Here is a 17,776-nt window from a genome sequence, read left to right as displayed (position 1 = left end):
TCTGACTGCTACCAAGAAGGAGCAGAGAGCTTGCTCATCTCAAGAACTGAAGAATGGTTCCCAGGAGTTCATCTTGACTGTGACTCAGTTTATGCTCCTTGTAGCCTTTTGGAGTGTGAAGAGAATTTGGCTTCCCATAGGTGGGGACAGTTATCCAGGCTGGTGCTCAAGGCCTATGGTCAATGAATCTCTTTTGGGAAAGGCTCTTCAGTTTCCAAAGCATGGGCAACAGCTCTAGCCTCTTCTTTCACATACCCTGGAGGTACCCAGAGCCCTTTGGAGTGCACTTGTCATCCCAGGCTCCCACCACTGCCCATGTGCTCATAGAGAAAGCAGGGCACGGGGGTCACAGGTTGGCCAGGTGGGGAGCAACTGCAGCCACTTCCTCACTCTTCTCCCCATCCCAGGCTGCAAGATCCTGCTTTTGCTCGTAGGAGTAGAGCCAAAGGCTTAGAAAAGACAGGAGACCCAGCTACCACTTACAAGTGAGCAATCTGGTGGGCTCCTTTCATGCAGAGGTAGTCTCTCTTTGAGCAGGTGGAGACTGCTCTACATAGCATGGCTGGGAGGAAAGTCTGGAGGCCACTCAAGCTATTCCCTTAGCCCAGGTGAAAAGGCACCCAAAGAGGCCAAGTCTATTTTGATAATTAAGTCACAGGCATCACTGTTGTTAGTGCGAAGGGGTGGAAAAAGGTCAAGTGCATCCTACCATGTTACCCCCGGTCCCAGCTGTATCTCTCAGCAACCTATCTGCATGAACACCAGACTTAAAACCATTAACTCAGAAAAAAGTGGGCTCCACATCAATGAACCCTGCCCATCTTCCCAAACTCACGTCCTACATTTTTAGCTATTTGTTCTTCACATGCTAGGCTTCAGCCTCACTGCTCCCCCCGCTTTTTTTGACATTTTTGTTTACTTCCCCTAATTGAATTGTATGTCCTCACAGATGCCCTCCCAAATGGCCCTGGGTGAGGTCAGGCACCTCATCCTACCAATAGTCACCCTCTGCCATGCAGTGTTTTACTTCCTATATGGTTCTTAGTTGGCATTGTCTGAGATGATCTTACTGATTATATTTGCTTAGTTTTGGGAGGAGTCACTTTTTGTGTTGCTCATTACTATTCCCCCTATGCTCAGCTTGGTGCCCAGCATGCAACAGGTGCTCAGAAAATCATGCTGAATAAATTATTGACTAACAGCATGAACAGAGAGCCTGGCCTTACCACTGCAGAGGCTTCCTGGGGGGATGGTAAGCACCCTCCTCTGGGTGCCAGAGGAAAGGAAAAAGTTCCTCTTGGCATTTCCTGGGCATCATTTCCTAACGGACACCTACCCACCATGTGGCTGCTTTGGTTCACAAACTGGCCCCTGTACATGAAGCGCAAGGGGAGACCAAAGGAAGAGGCAGATCACTCCAGGTTGGTAGGTGGCAATTTTAACAAGCAAGGGAACTTACCTGTGAGGCTTGTCTTGGGCATCTGCAAGACGAGTGGATCTTAGCACCTGCTCACCAGAATCTTAAAAGTCCATATAGAAGCCTGAATGGGGTTCAGTCATGTATGCCATCCAGAAGATCTCAATCACACATTGCATCTCAAGGCTGTGTCCTAGAAATGGCTCCCGCTGTTGGGATGGTGGACATTCCAAGGACAGGGTAGGGGGTTAAGAGCCTCCAAATGCATGGGGCCAGCTCAGTGGTCAACCAGTGGTCATGTCCTCTTGGCGATCTCTTCCAACAGGCTGATGTTCACTTCCTCACCTTCATGTCTTATTCTCTTTCATAGGCTCTCTGAGCGAGCTAGTATCAGCTGCTAAGTCACTCAGCCAAGAGATGACACAACAAACAATTTACTTTTCAATTTTGCACACACACTTAATACTTAATTCTTAACTCAAAGCAATACAATGGCATGCCATGATACTAATGTAATAGAGAGGAAAATTGCTTTATTAATCCATAAATACCTTCTAAGGAGACTGAGTCCTGTAAAATGAAAGACCATTTTGTTCCACTGATGGTCTCTCATCCACATGGATATCCTAGAGTTGAGGTAGCCAGTGAGGGTTCTTGGGGTAGCTGGAGGACTGTGAAAAACAGGAATGCATAATGTTATCTCTGAGACTGTATTTCTGCAAAGTAAATACGTCCTTCATCAATGCTGACTCCTCACACGCAAATGCTGTGTGAGAGTGGTAAGTGTGTGCGTGAGAATGGAGAGAAGGGGCCAAGTATGTTTGGGTCAATTTGGTGTCTAGTAGAAGTGGTGTAGAGGTTCATTCATTGACCTCATGAAACAAAAACAAGTTTGGGGCTAGAATTAAAAACTCTACTCTGCCTGTATTCCCTTGGCTCTGGCACTTCAGCCATAGTGGCCTGACTTCCAGCTTCCAGCTTTGGGGCCCAAAGGCTTTCTCTGAGACCTTACAGGGCGCCCCATCCTCACACATCTGGGAGTGCTGTGCAGTTGATGTTCCCCACCCCAGTAGCCTGAACCAATGTCTGGTGAGAACTGGTGTATAAATACCCCAGTTTACTTACTTCTGGGATTGGGTGACCCTTAGGTGTGTATCCTACACTGAATTCCAGAGTTTATATACAGGATTTATCTCCAGTTACTCTTGGTTTTATCTGGCTTGATAATATACCGTTATTGGTTGCTTCTACTTCATGGTCTCAATTCTCATTCATCTGTCCATGTTTCCTTCCCCTAATGAAGTTCCTAGAAGCAGAGCCTGAGACAATTGTGTTCAAATGACTTGGTTTGTGGCGGTGGTGGTGGAGCTCTCAGGGAAAAGGAGAAAGGGCTGTGGAATCGGGCTGGAGAAGGAGTTGAGCAAAGCTGTGGCCTTGGCTGCCGAACGGCTTCAGCCTGATCCTTGGGGGAGCTCAAGAGTACAAATAATAGCACAAAGCTGGTCCTCTCTGGAGTCAAGGGGACCAGCCCTCTGAATCACCATTTCAGTTAGATATTTTCTGACGATTGCTCTGAAGGATGGGGGTGGGCTGGTGCATCCTCCTAACGGAGGTAGCGACCATTCATTCAAAGACAATGCTCCAGAAAAGGGTCCCCTGTGAGCTATTAGCAGTCAGCACTTGAAGCTGGTGGATGGGTGCATAGGCCAGTGAAGAAAGTCTTGGTGAGCCCAGAATATCCAGTGTACCTCTGTACAGACTGGCATTTTAATCTTGGTCTCAGGGTCTGATTTTGGGGTATAGAATGAAAAACAGATTTATCTAGATCTCTAGGAGAAGAAAGACCTCAAATCTCTTGATAGCATATTCAAGTTCCCATTTTTTTAATTGGGTTATTTTGAATAATTGGTGGAATTATTCAGACAATGACCCCTTCTTCCTTCATCATCCTTTCTGTGTAGGATGGTATCACTCTTCCTAGAGTGACCTGGCTATTTTTAGCCTTCTCATTCTTGCTGTCATTCTGCTGTGAGTATGCGGCTTTCTGACTACCCCAACCCCTTTTCCTTTTTGCATCAGGTCTGTGCATTGAACACGAATAGCTGAAAAGGCAAAAATGCTAGGTATTACCAACATGGCCAGCTGCTTCCTCAGCAAGCCATCTCCCCACCCATCAGTCTGTGAACAGAGATATCTGTAGTATTGTAGGGCTGGGTTTCTGACTCACCTCCCTGGCATGGTGGCCCCTCTGGGATGCCCTGCACCACAACCCACCTCTGTGGGGCTTCAACACCTACCTAATTCTTGCAAACCCCTGGCCCCAGAGAAGTCAATTCTGTTTCCAGTTGTTCTAGTCAGTAGCTGGTTGTGGTAGAAATATAATGCAAGCTATATATTTTCTAGTATAGCTTACAAAGGTAAGCTTTACAAAGGTAAAAGAAACAGGTGAAATTCATTTTCATATAATTTATCTCAATATATTAAACTATCACTTCAACATGAAATCAATGTAAAAATTATCAATGAGATATTTTACACTTTTCTTATTAAATCCTTGAAGTCTGGTATAAATTTCAGTATGTTTTATATTGAAAGTACATTTCGCTTCGGACTAGCCATCAAGTTAGAGCTCCATTCTAGAGTCTCTGGTAGCAAGCCTGGCTTTGCTGAAATGGCCTGACCGTTAGTTCTAGGCTAGACTGCGAGGTGATTGAAGCCAGGGGTACCTGATGTTCTTAATGATGTGGGGAAGCTGGGCTGGGGTTGAAGACTGAGGTTTATGATCAAGCTAAAGGGTAACGATGAAGAGGGAGAAGAGGAGGGTACTGGAAGCCTTGGAGGTCTGAGTCCAAGAGAGAAATTTCCAGGGTTGGAGATCATGGAAGTGGGGCAGTGTTTGATGCTGGTGGCTGTCAAGAGGGGGTGGCAATAGGGACAACTTGTCCGAGGTGCAGGAGAAACTTTCAGATCAATGCTTTTAAGGCCTTTGAAACCATTCTGGTAGGAAGAAGGGCAGATGGACAATGAAATCGATGCTGTTTGGGGACCGTCTCACTCAAAAGAGGTGTGATCAGAGCCAGACTTGTGGCTCTGAGGTTCATCTATTAATCATTGGAAAAGCCAATTATTCTTAATTCCAATTTTTCAAAAGGAAGATCTCAAAAAGCAAGAAGTGACAACCACAAATTTGACCACCATTGCATTATCAAGAGCTTGGTGTCGGTGTTAAAAAAAGGCACCCGTTCTGCATTGACCTCTTTGAGAAGTACTTGTAGATTTTACCATTAATAAGTCCCCTTTGGTTCTCACTCTCCAATTAGTTGTGTGATTATCTAACAGTATTTTGATCTGGACTGGATTTCTTGTTATTATGATTAGCATTTCATACTTTAGACTCTTTGTGAAGAGCAAGATAAAATGCCTTCATTTCTCCTCCTTGATCAACTACACATAGCACTTCATATAGAGAATGATCAGATTTTACACTCTAAGTGCCCGTAACTGACTTTTGAGCAATAAATATACTCAGCTCATTTTTCAGATAGATAAACTGAGGCTTTGACCAATTACTGGACTTGTTCAATAGATGCACTTAAAAAAAAATTTAAATCCAGAGAGTTTGTTTAAGGAAAATATATGGAAATGGTTAGTACTGTGGTTTCTGTTTCACTTTTGGTGAAATCCAATCCTCCAAATGATTGAATTTTGTGAAGAAGAGACTTTTTTTTTTGTAATTCACCGCCATATCCCAGATTCTAACACATTGTATGCACTCCATAAATACTTTTGTATGAGTGGATGAGTTACATTTTCCTTTAGTTTTATTTAGATGGTCAAGTCTCTTTCACTGGTTTTAAAACATTTTTAAGCTTAATATTTTAAAACAATCGTTCTTCAGGAAGGCTTTTTTAAAAAGTAAATTCTTTTTGGAGACAAGTCAGAACAAAGCACACGTGCACACACACACACATGCACACACACACGTGCACACACACACACGTGCACAGACACACACCCCTACCTACAGGAACCATTACACTGCTTTCTCTCATTTGTTCTGCAACTTGCCTTTTCATAGAACATTGGGTCTTGATCAACTCAGGTTAGACACAAATAGTTCCACATCACTCTTTTTATTCTTGTATAATATTTAGCAGTATGGCTGGATCATAGCTGAGTCATTTCTTTAATTAATACCATTTAAATTGTTCTCATTTTTTTTTTTTTTTTTTGCTATTTTAAAATTTGCTGCATTGAACATCTCTATACATTGTGTTCTTATGTGCCTCCATGGTTGTTTCTCTAGGTTAGTGCTGACCAGTGAAACTGCAGTTCATAAAAATGCCCAATTTAAGTTTTTTGATACTGCTGAAATGCCCTACAGGGAAAAAAAAAAGACTACAATTTATACTTTTATTGTCCATCTGCCCACATCTTTGCCTACATTTAATATTAACAAACATTTGTTTTTACCAGCCTGTTAGGTGAAAAACCATATCCGGTTCATTTTGAGGTGGTAACTTTGTTATTTTAAGTATACTCAAAATAATAGATGTAATGTACATATATATGCATATGTGTATGCATATATATACAATTTAAATATTAATACCTACCACTTAGCTGAATATTAATATTGCCTAAGGAGCATCTTCCTAATTGTGCAGCAGTAATTCATTCATTTTTGCTCCTGTATATAAATATACCATTATTTATTTTTCTGTTCTCCAATGATAAAATTTGGGCTATTTTCTGTTTGTTTGTTTGTTTCCTGTTATGAATTGAATCTGAGAGCTTTTTTATTTGTGTCCCTTTCTTGTTTGAGTCTGAGTATAGTGGAGGCTGCCGGTTGCTCACTCAAATCCATCCTCCTCAACTTCATACGCAGTGTCCAGCTCGACGTCTTTCCCAGACTTTCTTTTAGTTGAATGTGGCTATGTGACTATGTTCTCACCAATGGAATCTAAGCAGCTTTCCATTGTGCAACTTTGGGATCAGAGTCTTTAGGCAATGGGTATACCTCCTCCATGCTCTTTTCTCTTCCCACTAGCAGAAACCCAAATATGGTGGTAACCCAACTTCAGCTTTGCAGAAAATGACAGAGTCCCAGATGACAGCAGAGCAATGACTTGAAAAGAACCAAGTACCAGAATGACCACGAGGATCAAAGTTATTCAAGATAATAAACTTGGAGATTGATGTGAGAGAGAAAGAAACTTCTTTACATTTAAGCCTTTTTATTGCTAGTATTTTATTGTTAGTATCTTTATCATGGCAGTCTGTATTTACTTTAATTAATAAATAAGGAAGCACATGTTAAACTTCAATGAATTATGCTGTACTTCTAACCAAAATGTTTAAATCAATTGACATTCCCACTAGCAATGTATGAAAGCTCTTGTTGCTCCACATTTTACCAACCTTAGCTATTGCCTAACTTTGCTATTTTTGCCTTGATGAGTGAGAAAAGTATTAATCTCTGTGGTGTTTTTTACTTGCAAATGAGATTGTGCATATTTTCAGATATTGTTAGGTCATATGTATTTCCTCTGATCTGAAATATCTATTTGAATCTTTTGCCTTCTTTAATATTGGGTGCTTTTTTCATTGTGGTCAAACATACATAACATAAAATTTGCATCTTTACCATTTTAAGTGTACAATTCAGTGGCATTAGTTACATTCACAATGTTGCCTATTTCCAAAACCCTTTCATCATCCCAAACAAAAATTCTACTTGTTTAACAATAACCCCTCCTACCCCCTTCCCGTAGTCTCTGGTAACCTCTAATCTACCTGCTGTCTTGATGAATTTGTCTACACTAGATATTTCATATAAATGGAATCAAACATTTGTCTTTTTGTGTCTGGCTTAAAATATGAAACCCTTTATGAAGTTGTGTATCATCTTTGCACAGAGGCCATGCTAATTTCTGTACCATTTCAATTTTAGTATATGTGCTGCCAAAGCAAGTAACTGAGCACTTTTAAAAATATTTATTTCTTTCTTTAAGAAATAAAGAAATTCTTTATACATTCTAGATATTAATAGTTTTTTGATTAAATGAGTTGCAAATATTTCTCCCATTATGTGGCTTAACTATGTTTATAATGTCTTTTTGAGCTAAAGTTTTTCATTTTATGCAGTCAAATGTATCTATATTTTCCTTTGCAATTTGTGCTTTTTGTGTCCTGTCTATGAAATCCTCCATCCTCCTACTTTATTAAGATATTCTCCTATATTTTTTCAAAAATATTTTTAAAGTTTTGCTTTTCATATTTATTTTTAATCCATTGATTTGATTATATCTGATGTGAAAGAGGGATCTAATTTTAGTTTTCAGATTGTCTCAACAACATTTATTGGTTTATTCTTTCCCCAGGACTTTGCAATGCTTCCCTTGCCATGAATTTTCCCTATACACATTGATCCTAAATTTCCTATACCAGTTCCATATTGTTTTAATTATGGCAGCTTTATAAGTGTGGATTGTTGGTAAGGCAAGACCCTCCATTATGCATATCTTCAAAATTGCCTTGGTTGTTTTGCCTTTGAATTTTGGTTCAAATTTTCAAATTCTTCAAAAATATTGTGGATATTTTTCTTATATTTTTATCAAATTTATAATTAAAATCCAGGAGAATTGTTATCAGTTTTCTCACTCATGAACATGGTATACCTCCCTAGTTACTTAAACATTCTTTAATGAAGTCTTATATTTTTTCCATATGCACCTTTTAAAGCTTTCTTTAAATTTGTTCCAAGATACTTCAGAGTTTTTTGCTATTAAAATGCCATATCCTTAAAAATAACTTATTCTTATTGTTTTTTTGTTGATGTTCGGGAAAGCAATAACTTTTTATATATTGACTCTGTAACCAGCAAACTTGCTTATCTCCCATGTTTGGTCTAATGGTTAGCCTGTATAGTCTCTTGGGTTTTCTATATATGTAACCTGACTATTTGTGACTTTATGTGGTTTTCTTTCTTCCTTTCCTCTCTTTATAGCTTTTATTTTTTACGATGTCTTACAGTGCTAGGTAGGACCTTCACTAAAATGTTGAGTAGAAACAAGGAGAGTAGGCATTCTTTCTTTTTCTTCAACTTTAAATGCTTCTGATGTTTCACTATTAAATGTGTTATTTGTTCTGGGATTTTGGTAGATACTATGTCTCAAGATATCTCTTTTCACAATTTAAAAAGTATTTTATCAGAGGTATAGAAATATCAAGATGTCTCAAGATATTTCTATATCTCTGATAAAATACTTTTTAAATTGTGAAAAAGTTCTGAATTTTTATTCAGAACTTATGTCTTATCTATGTCTACTGAGATGACTATATAATATACATTTTGTCCTTTAGTCAGTTAATGAAATGAATAGATTTCTCTAAAATTAGATTATCCTTTCAATCCTGAAATGAGCCCAAATGGGTCACATTAAAAAAAAAAAAGGTGTACAGTACATTGCTGGATTCAGTTTATAATATTTTATATTTGTGCATTTATTTGGCCTTTTATTTTCTTTTCTTGTACTGTTCCTCTCAGGTTTTGGTATTAAGGTTATATTAGCTTCCTAACAATATCTGGGGAAATATGTCCTTGAATGTTTGGAGTAGGACTCACTGGCAAAACCATCTGGACTATATGTTGTTTCTTTTGGGATGGGTAGAACTTTAATAACTGATTCAAATTCTTTCATGGTAATGAGTATATTCAATATTCTAATTTTTTGTGAAGTAGATTTGAAATGCTGTATTTCTTTTAAAGAAAAATTTCTATTTCATTCAAGTGGTTTACAGTATTCTCTAATGTTAAAGTTTTATTCTATACATATGTCCTTCTTTCCATCCTTTAGGCTTTGTCTCATTACATACTCCTCACAAACCAGCTCAATCTTGTCAGAAGTTTTTCTATTTTATTAGTTCCTTTTTCTTAGACAGTGAGTTTTGAGATGTGAGCTCTCATGGATAATTTATTTTTCCATTCCTATATTTATATGTATTCATATTCTTTTCCTTTAGTTAGTCACAATTTTATTGCCTATTTAAAGTTCTTTGAGTTAGCAAATTTCTTTTATTCTGGTATGCATTCTAATATTCCAATATAAGATATCAATTTTCCTCTAAGTGCCACATTAGCTGTATGTGAAAGTTCAGAAAGATCATTTTAATTATAATTAACTTTGAAATATTTTTCATTTCTCATTATGATTTCTTATTTAAAGGTTATTAAAGTGTATTTAAAGTTTCTTTTGTTATTGACTTATAATTGAATTGCTTTGAGGTCAAATAATGTGATTTGTATGATTATTTGGTCTTTGTTGAGAGATACTTTGTGGCCCGGTAAGTAGTTAGTTTTTACAATTGTTGTATGTGTATTTGAGAAAAATGCCCAACCACTAGTGATTGGATAGGGATTTCTATACATCCACTAAAGTTGGGTAGTTATATTTTTTCAATCTTCCGTTTACTTAGCAATTTTCATCTGTTGTACCTATAATGACAAAATGAGATATGTTAAAATCTCTCTCTATAATAATAGTCCTGTCAGTTTCTCTTTGAAATTCTGCCTTTTTTTCTTTATGTAATTTGAGATCCTACCTTTGATGCATAGAAATTCAGAATTCATATGTATTCTTAAAAATACTATTCCTCTTATTATGTTGTGATTCTTTTACTACTAACAATACTTTTTCTTTACATTTTTGGTGTTAATCTACCTATACCAGATATTTTTTTATTATGGTGACATTGGTTAACGAAATTCAATAAGTTTCAAGAGTACAATTCGACAGTAAGTCATACACATATTGCACTGTGTTCACCGCTCATAGTTAATTTCTGTCACCACATATTTGATCCCTTTTATTCCATCTATCATCCCCCTCCCAATACCAAATTTTTAAAATTAATATTTTCCTGGTATATTTTTTCTTATCCCTTTACACATGTGAATCCTCATATTTTGAGTATGTTTCTTTTAATATTATGTAACTGGATTTTCTTCTTAACCAGTCTGATGTTTGTCTTTTTAAGTGATGAGTTTATTTCACTTCTATTTGTTGTGATTGCTGATACATTTATTGTGATTGCTAGTATATTTAGATTCATTTTCAACTTATTTTGTGCTTATGTTATGCTTTTCTTTCCTTTTTTTCTCCTTTCCTACATTTCCTTGTATTAAGTTTAATTATCCCTCTTTTCTCCTATCGCTTACCTGAAAGTTGTTAACCTTAACATTTTAAAGCATGGTTGACTTGATAACATCTAAAATTATTCAGCATTTCTGCCTGTCTCCAGAATGGTACCAGGGTTTTAGAAATTGTTTATCTTTTTAACTCCCATCTTAGATGCTATTCTTATGCAGTATTTCAGAGTTATATTTCTCTTATAAACCACAAAGATTTACCCACATGTTTACCAATTCCTTACTCATTATTGCTTCTTTTATCTTACTTTGCTTTTCTGGGTTTAATTCTCTTATTTCTGAACAATTCCCTTTAGTAGATCTCAGAGACAGTATTGTGGTGGTAAACTCCCTCAGTCTTGCTTGCAAATGTCTTTATTTTGCTCAGTCTTGAATAAAAAATTAGCTGGATATAGGATTTCAGGTTATATAAAATTTTAAGTTGATAATTATTTCCTTTTTGTACTTATTATTTTGCTGCTGAGACTAGTTGTCATCTCTTACAAGTAACTTGTCATTTCTTTCTGATTGCTTTTAGGATTTTTTTTCTGTCTTTGGTGTCCTGAGGTTTCATTACAATTTTGTCTAGTCATGAAATTTTTTGTTTTCTCTGTTCAGAACTCCCTAAATCCGTGCTTCCTGAATCTGAATAATTAACTTCTTTCATCAGTTCTGAAAAATTACCTGACATTTTCTCTTAATGTTATTTATCTCCCCCATCCCTTCTATTGTTTCCTCTTCAGCATTTTTAAAATGATAGCATTCTCTTTGCTTCGTCCATATTTCTCAACCTCTTTTAATGTTTGCATCTCTTAACTATAATGCAACTAAGTAAAATTTTCTCAGATTTCAGTTGGAGTTCATTAAACCTCTTCAAGTATATTTAATCTCTTAAACTTATCTATTTATTTTCTAATTCCAATGTCTATTGTAATTAAAATTTTTCCTATTCTGTGCGGTCCTCTCTCAAATCTATCAATTCTTTTTGTTCATCTCATTTTAAATAGGGATATTTACAAGTCTTTCTCTGATAGTTCTATTGTAATAAGGGTTTATTCCTGTTTGTTTTATCTGCTGAATTTCACTCATGGTAAATTTATTTATGTGTTCTGTGATTTTGGATTATGAGTTCATAATTGGCAGGGCTTTATCTATGGGAATCTTATAGAAAGTGTAGCCTTCCTGCATTTCCCTCTACTTATTCATTTACAACTGATTTTTTTCAGTTGAGTTCTTTGCTTAGGACATCTGAGATCAAGTTGTATAAATTTGAATACTAAATCTATGTAAGTGAAGTCTTATGATCAGAATTTTGAGGGGAGGTTATTTTCTCTCATACACTGAGCCCAAGCACCGAAGTAAGTTTTCTTGTTCTCCTTTACAATAGTGGGTAAACTGTCTCTTAGTCCAATCTTTCAATGAATGTGTTGCAATTTGAAGCCTCAGCTTATGCAGTGGTCTCAGTTCCAATTTGCTGTCTTGCATTCATTCAAAGTTTTGTTTCCGATTGACGTACATTAAAATTCAAGTCATTAGATTTCTCAGGCCAGGGACTAATCCCTACCCACAGTGAAGTATAAGCTCTCACACTTACCACTCAGGATTTTGGTATTTCTTTGTTTCTAGGCTCTTGGAGACACTTCTTATGGGCTCTGCAATATATTAAAAAGAAGCTATTTTACATATTATTGAGTTTTTATAGATGTATTTCAAAAGAATGCTGTTGTTTATCCTATAATATTACCACAAATGAAAATTATTCTTTTACTACTTAGTTTCTCCTTTGATTTAGGTACAATATGTAATGACATTATTTTTTCAGCTGAAGAATTTTTTTCAATCAAGATTCAATTCATTCATATTTGTTATTGAAAGTGATTTCTGTCTTTTTTTATACATTCTTATTGTTTAAACAATAATTTTCTGTTTAACATTTTTTTTTCATTTTTTAAAATAGGGGTAACATTTTTATCTTTCCCAGTATTTTTAATGGCGTATATACTTCTTTAGAGTATATTTGTTGAAAACTTTAACTATTTAAAATGTTTTTAAATCCAACTTTAACTATTTTAACATGTATATTCTTTATTGAGACTACTTTTGGCATTTTAATTTGATTTTAAAGCAGTCTGCAAACATTTAGACTTCTATTGTAATTGATTTTATTGCTTGCTGTCAAACCTCATCTCTTTGTCAACTGGAATATATTTTCAAATAATTATTTTTCTAAATTGTTGCAAATTTTCTGATATGTAAATGTAACTGATAATGTCTGTTGCTTTTATCCTGCTGGAAACATATTTTTTGTATCACAAAATTTCCCTCATAAAACTCTGGCTCTGGCTCCATTTTCCTTTGGAATTTAGTGTTATGAAGTTAATGATATTGTACTGTAGGTAATTTGTTTTCTATGTGTCTGTTCATGTATGTCCCTGGATAGTTGTAAGATTTCTTTAAAATAACCATATGGCTCAAAAACATTACCTTGATGTGACTATCAGGTCTTTATTCAACTAAGGAAATTTTTATTTTTTTATGGCTTTGCTGTTACTTTTTTTTTCTTTTTGAGCTTTGAGCATTTACTTTTTAAAAATTTATTTTAATTAGTTTCAAGTATACAGTACATTGGTTAGACATCTATATAGTTCATAAAACGATTCTCCCAATTATTCCCTCCCTCCCTTGACCCTCCACCTAGCCAACGTATTAATGCTAACTGCATTCTCTATGCCATGCTTCCCAGCCCCATGACCATCCATCGGCTACTAATTTGTACTTCTTTAACCTTTCACCATATTCTCCCAGCCCCGCCCCCCAACCCCCTCCTCTCTGTCCAACACCAATATTTGTTAGTCTGTTTTTGATTAGTTTGTTCTTTTTATTTCTTAGGTTCCACATATAAGTGAAATCATATTGTGTTCATCTTTCCCTGTCTGACTTAAATACCTTCTAGGTCCATCAAAGCAATATCTTTTTCCATCCCCTTTCTTTTAGTCTGTGTGTGTCTTTTAATCTGAAGTTAGTCTTTTGTATTTTTTCTTCTTAAAGAGGTCCCTCCAACATTTCCTGTAATATTGGCTTGGTGGTGATAAATTCCTTGAACTTATTTTTTTTTCTGGGAAGCTCTTTATCTGTCTTTCAACTCTAAATGATAGCTTTGCTGGATAAAGTATCCTTGGTTTTAGATCCTGGGTCTTCATCCTGTTGAATATTTTTTGCCAAGCCTTTCTGTCCTGCATAGCTTCTTTTGAGAAATCAGCTGTCGGTCTTATGGGTATTCCCTTGTAAGTAATTATCTGTTTTACTCTTGCTGATTTTAATATTCTTTCTTTGTATTTAACCTTTGGGATTTTAATTATGATGTGTCTTGGTGTGGACCTCTTCTGATCCCTGATTTTTGGAATTCTCTGAGCTTCCTGGGGTTTTATGTCCATTTCCTGTGCCAGGTGAGGGAAGTTTTCCATCATTATTTCTTTGAACAGCTGTTCAACATCTTGATTTTCTTCAGTTATGCCGATCAGATGGATATTTGGACCCTTAATAGTGTCCCATATGCTCCTTAAATTATTTTTATAGTCTTGGCATCTTTTTTCTTGCCATTCTGAGTGTCCTGATTGGCTTTCCTGTCCTCTAGATAGGGCATTTGATCCTTTTCTTTATTCACTTTATTTCTTTATTCCATTTAATATACTTCTCATTTCAGATAATGTGTTCTTCATTTCAGACTGGTTCCCTTTTATAATTTCCATTTCCATTTTCATGCTTTTTATCTCTTTGTTGAAGTTCTCTACACATCCCAAAAGTTCATTGAGCATCTTTATAACTGTTTTGAACTCTGCATCTGTTAGATTACTTGACTCCATTATATCTGGATCTCTGTTCTATTCTCTCATATGACTTCTGCTTCTTTGTCTTCCCATTTTGGTTGTCTTTCTGTACCTGTTTCTATGTACTAAGCAAAGCTCCTAAGTCTCCCGGTCTTATTAGTACGGATTTGTGAAATAGGTGTCCAGTGGCACAGTCCTGAGAGGGGTTCAGCTGCAGGCCAAATTTAGCCCAAGCCTCTACACTTCTGGGGCCACCTGTTAAGATTCAGCAAGCAATCCACAGATGCTGGGCTTATAGTTGCCTCAAAAGGCCACACCAGAAACCGAGGCCAGCTGCCTCCAGTGTGAGTCTAGGCGCTGCTCAGCAAGGAGCACCTGACTCGCTGAGGATATACCTGGATGTGGCTTGGGTGGGGTCATGAGTTGAGGGAGGCAGGGTTTCAGGGAATTTGCTGGGCAGAGCGACCTCTGTTATCCAGTTTGATGACTTCACAGCTATGTCTGCACACTGGGTAGGGGGAGGGCTCAACAGGGAACAATGGGTACCGTTGGCACTTCTGTACAGAGCGATTCTTGCCTTGGCCCTCAATCTGACAATGTCTCCCTCTCCCTGTAAGTTCTTGGTGCCCCCTGCGCCCAGCTGAATCAGTACTGGTGCTTAGAGCGAGCAGGTCCGTCACTGTGAAAATCCGCTCGGGGACATGGCCCCTTTAAGAGGCATCTGCCGCTGATGCTGACACTGCCTCTGTCTCAATCAGCCGCTCAGGACCAGGTAGCCCCACATCCTCGCCCCGTCCTACCTTCTGTCTTTGCAGGGTGATTTCTTGTATTTCTCCCTCGTTGTATGGCTTATTCATCTAGATCCCAGGAGATTTTTACTTGCTGCTGCTCCTTGTTTCCATCACAACTTTGATTTGGTTGCCAGAGGGATGAAAAGAGCCTCTATCATCTATGCCATTTTTTTTTGGTCTCACTGCTACTTTTTTTTAAATTAAAAAATTTATTTTATTATTAGTTTCAAGTATACAGTACATTGGTTAGACATTTATATAGTTTATTTGCTGTTACTTTCATGGCATTTGTGCTGGTCTCTCTCTTAGAAACTCTAAAGTCTTCTAGGATTGCTTTTGAGAACTCTTCAAGGTCTCCAGCCCCTGGCAAGCAACCGATACAATTTTATATATATTGATTTTTCATTTTCTGTCTTCCATGTTTTGTATTTTCTCTGAACGTGTTTTTTTTTTTTCCTTTTCTGCCCATTTTGTATGCATTCTTGGAAAGATTCTCCAGTTTATTTTCCATATCATCTGTTCAGTGTTCAGCTGCAACAAATGTGCTCCTTCCTGCCACATCGACGTGGAGTTTCTGATACTTTATTTTTGTTTCCTTAAACCCTTCTCTTTTTCTCTTACCTTTGTTCATTCTGTTGCCTTTTCTGTTTAACCTGTTTTTTTTTTTTATAAGCTTGTTTCTATTTCATGGAGTTTGTCTTCATGCATGCCAAGAAGCTTCCTGAAAATGTCATTCGAGTGTGCAGAGTATCATTTTCAAAGGGATACTTTCCCACTGGGTATTGGAGGTACAGCTCTTACTCTTTAATCTGCAGTGTTCTAATGGGCCCCTAATCTATCTCGACCTTTCTTTGCTCCTTGGAAGGAAGAGACTCATTAGTTTTTGCTGGTTTTTGCTGGGCAGGATGAGTGAATTGGCCTTGGGCCTTCCATCTCTTGGCTCGCTTGATGGCTGAACCACATCTTTAGACCTACTTGGAGAGCCAGACAGTGTTCAATTGCCAGTTGCCAACAGGCTTCATCTAATGTATATTTTCTCTACTGAGGTGGCATCTTCCTCTAACCACCAATCCATATCTCTGGTAGTCCGATCTGATTTATCACAGGAAAAACTACACTCAGCAGATTGCACAACTCCCACGGTTATTATTGTGCCTGCTCTGGCCTCTTGAACATCCTTTACCTCCAGAATGCATTGCATGTTCATCAGCCTATTTGTCTGCCCAGTTGTCATGCTTACCTTCAGGCTCTTCCTGGGTATAAGAAGACCTTGGGGAAGGGAGGAGGATGACTGGGGTAAACTGTTCTTTGTTTGGATTAAAGCTGAAACAGCAATGGTGTTGCATATTTACTCCATTCTCTGGTTAGTAGATCCTTGGTGTCTAAGTCAGGTATTGATGGAGAGGGAATTACATCATATCTTGCTATCCATTTCTTTAAAGCAGGTTCTTTTTATAGAAGAGAACTTGGCATATGTCATACATGTGCTTGATAGGTTTTTCTCCATCCAGCTTTATCTACCTTATAAGTATTGTCAGTTCCTTCCACATCCTGGCAATTAGGTTGTCTGTCAGTGTTCATTCACCTTGTTAGTGTGAGTTGTCATATTTGTATTCACTGAGGTATTTTCCTGAAAAACAAGGAGAAGCTTGTTGGAAGCCTCTAGCCAGAGGCCATTTTGTACAGTGTCCCACAATGCATTTCAATATCTGTCTTCCTAGGGAGACCATGAGATCCTTAAGGGGAGGGGCTGGGTCACAGACATTGCTGGGTCCCTAGCACCTTGCAGGCAACTGGTACAGAACTGCTGCTCATTAAATGATAAAAGACAAATGAAAGAGAGTAAGCTTTTTGTTATTTGCCTATTATTCATTGTTAAACTGTTTTAAATGACTCATAAGTGATCCAGCTGCCTCTCCAAAAAGAATTGATGAAAATGTGTCTTGCAGCTTAAGAATCTAAATAAAGGTAGCTTGGGTCATGGCGTGTTTAACTAAACCTTTCGTTTATGCAGTTAAATAATATTTAAAAAGAAAAAGATGGGATAAGGGAGCAACGTATTATCTTCTCAAGTACAAAACACTCATAAGACCATCTTCAGGAACGTTGCTATTTGTCTATGCTCTGCACTACTAAGTAGAATGAAGAAAGCCGGCTTCAACTACAACAGAAGGGATGTAGGTTAGAGGCGAGCAGGAACTTTCTAATAGGATAGCTTCGTAATGTGTAGAATTATCAAGGCAAGTTGTGTAATTGCTTTCACTAGAAATGCTTTTCAACCCTTTAGACACAAAACCGTTTAGAGGTGGGGAGTAAACAGGTTGACTGCCCCCAAACCTTCCAGCCAGAAGGGACTCTGAGCCTTAGCAAAAGGGTCAGGTCACTCTTGGGTGCCTGAGAGCTCTCAGCTGCTGGCTTGGAGGCAAGTATCTGTCGCTTTGAAGCAGTGATTTAGTGATATCAAATAGCTGGGTGATTAATCAAGAAAACAAGCAAGCATTTGACATCATAGAGAAAAAAATAGCAAAGGAGATACTTTGGGGAAAATAGG

General features: G+C 37.4%; 1 pseudogene; it reads right to left on the bottom strand.

Annotated features, from left to right (window-relative positions):
- Nucleotides 1–7,290: 7,290 nt before the first annotated feature.
- On the bottom strand, nt 7,291–7,390 carry LOC112476039 (annotated as a pseudogene).
- Nucleotides 7,391–17,776: the final 10,386 nt, after the last annotated feature.

Source organism: Pteropus alecto, unplaced genomic scaffold (genome assembly GCF_000325575.1).
Source record: "Pteropus alecto unplaced genomic scaffold, ASM32557v1 scaffold92, whole genome shotgun sequence".
Taxonomy (NCBI): domain Eukaryota; kingdom Metazoa; phylum Chordata; class Mammalia; order Chiroptera; family Pteropodidae; genus Pteropus; species Pteropus alecto.
Note: the sequence above shows the minus strand (reverse complement) of the source record. Positions and strands in the feature narration are given on the sequence as shown.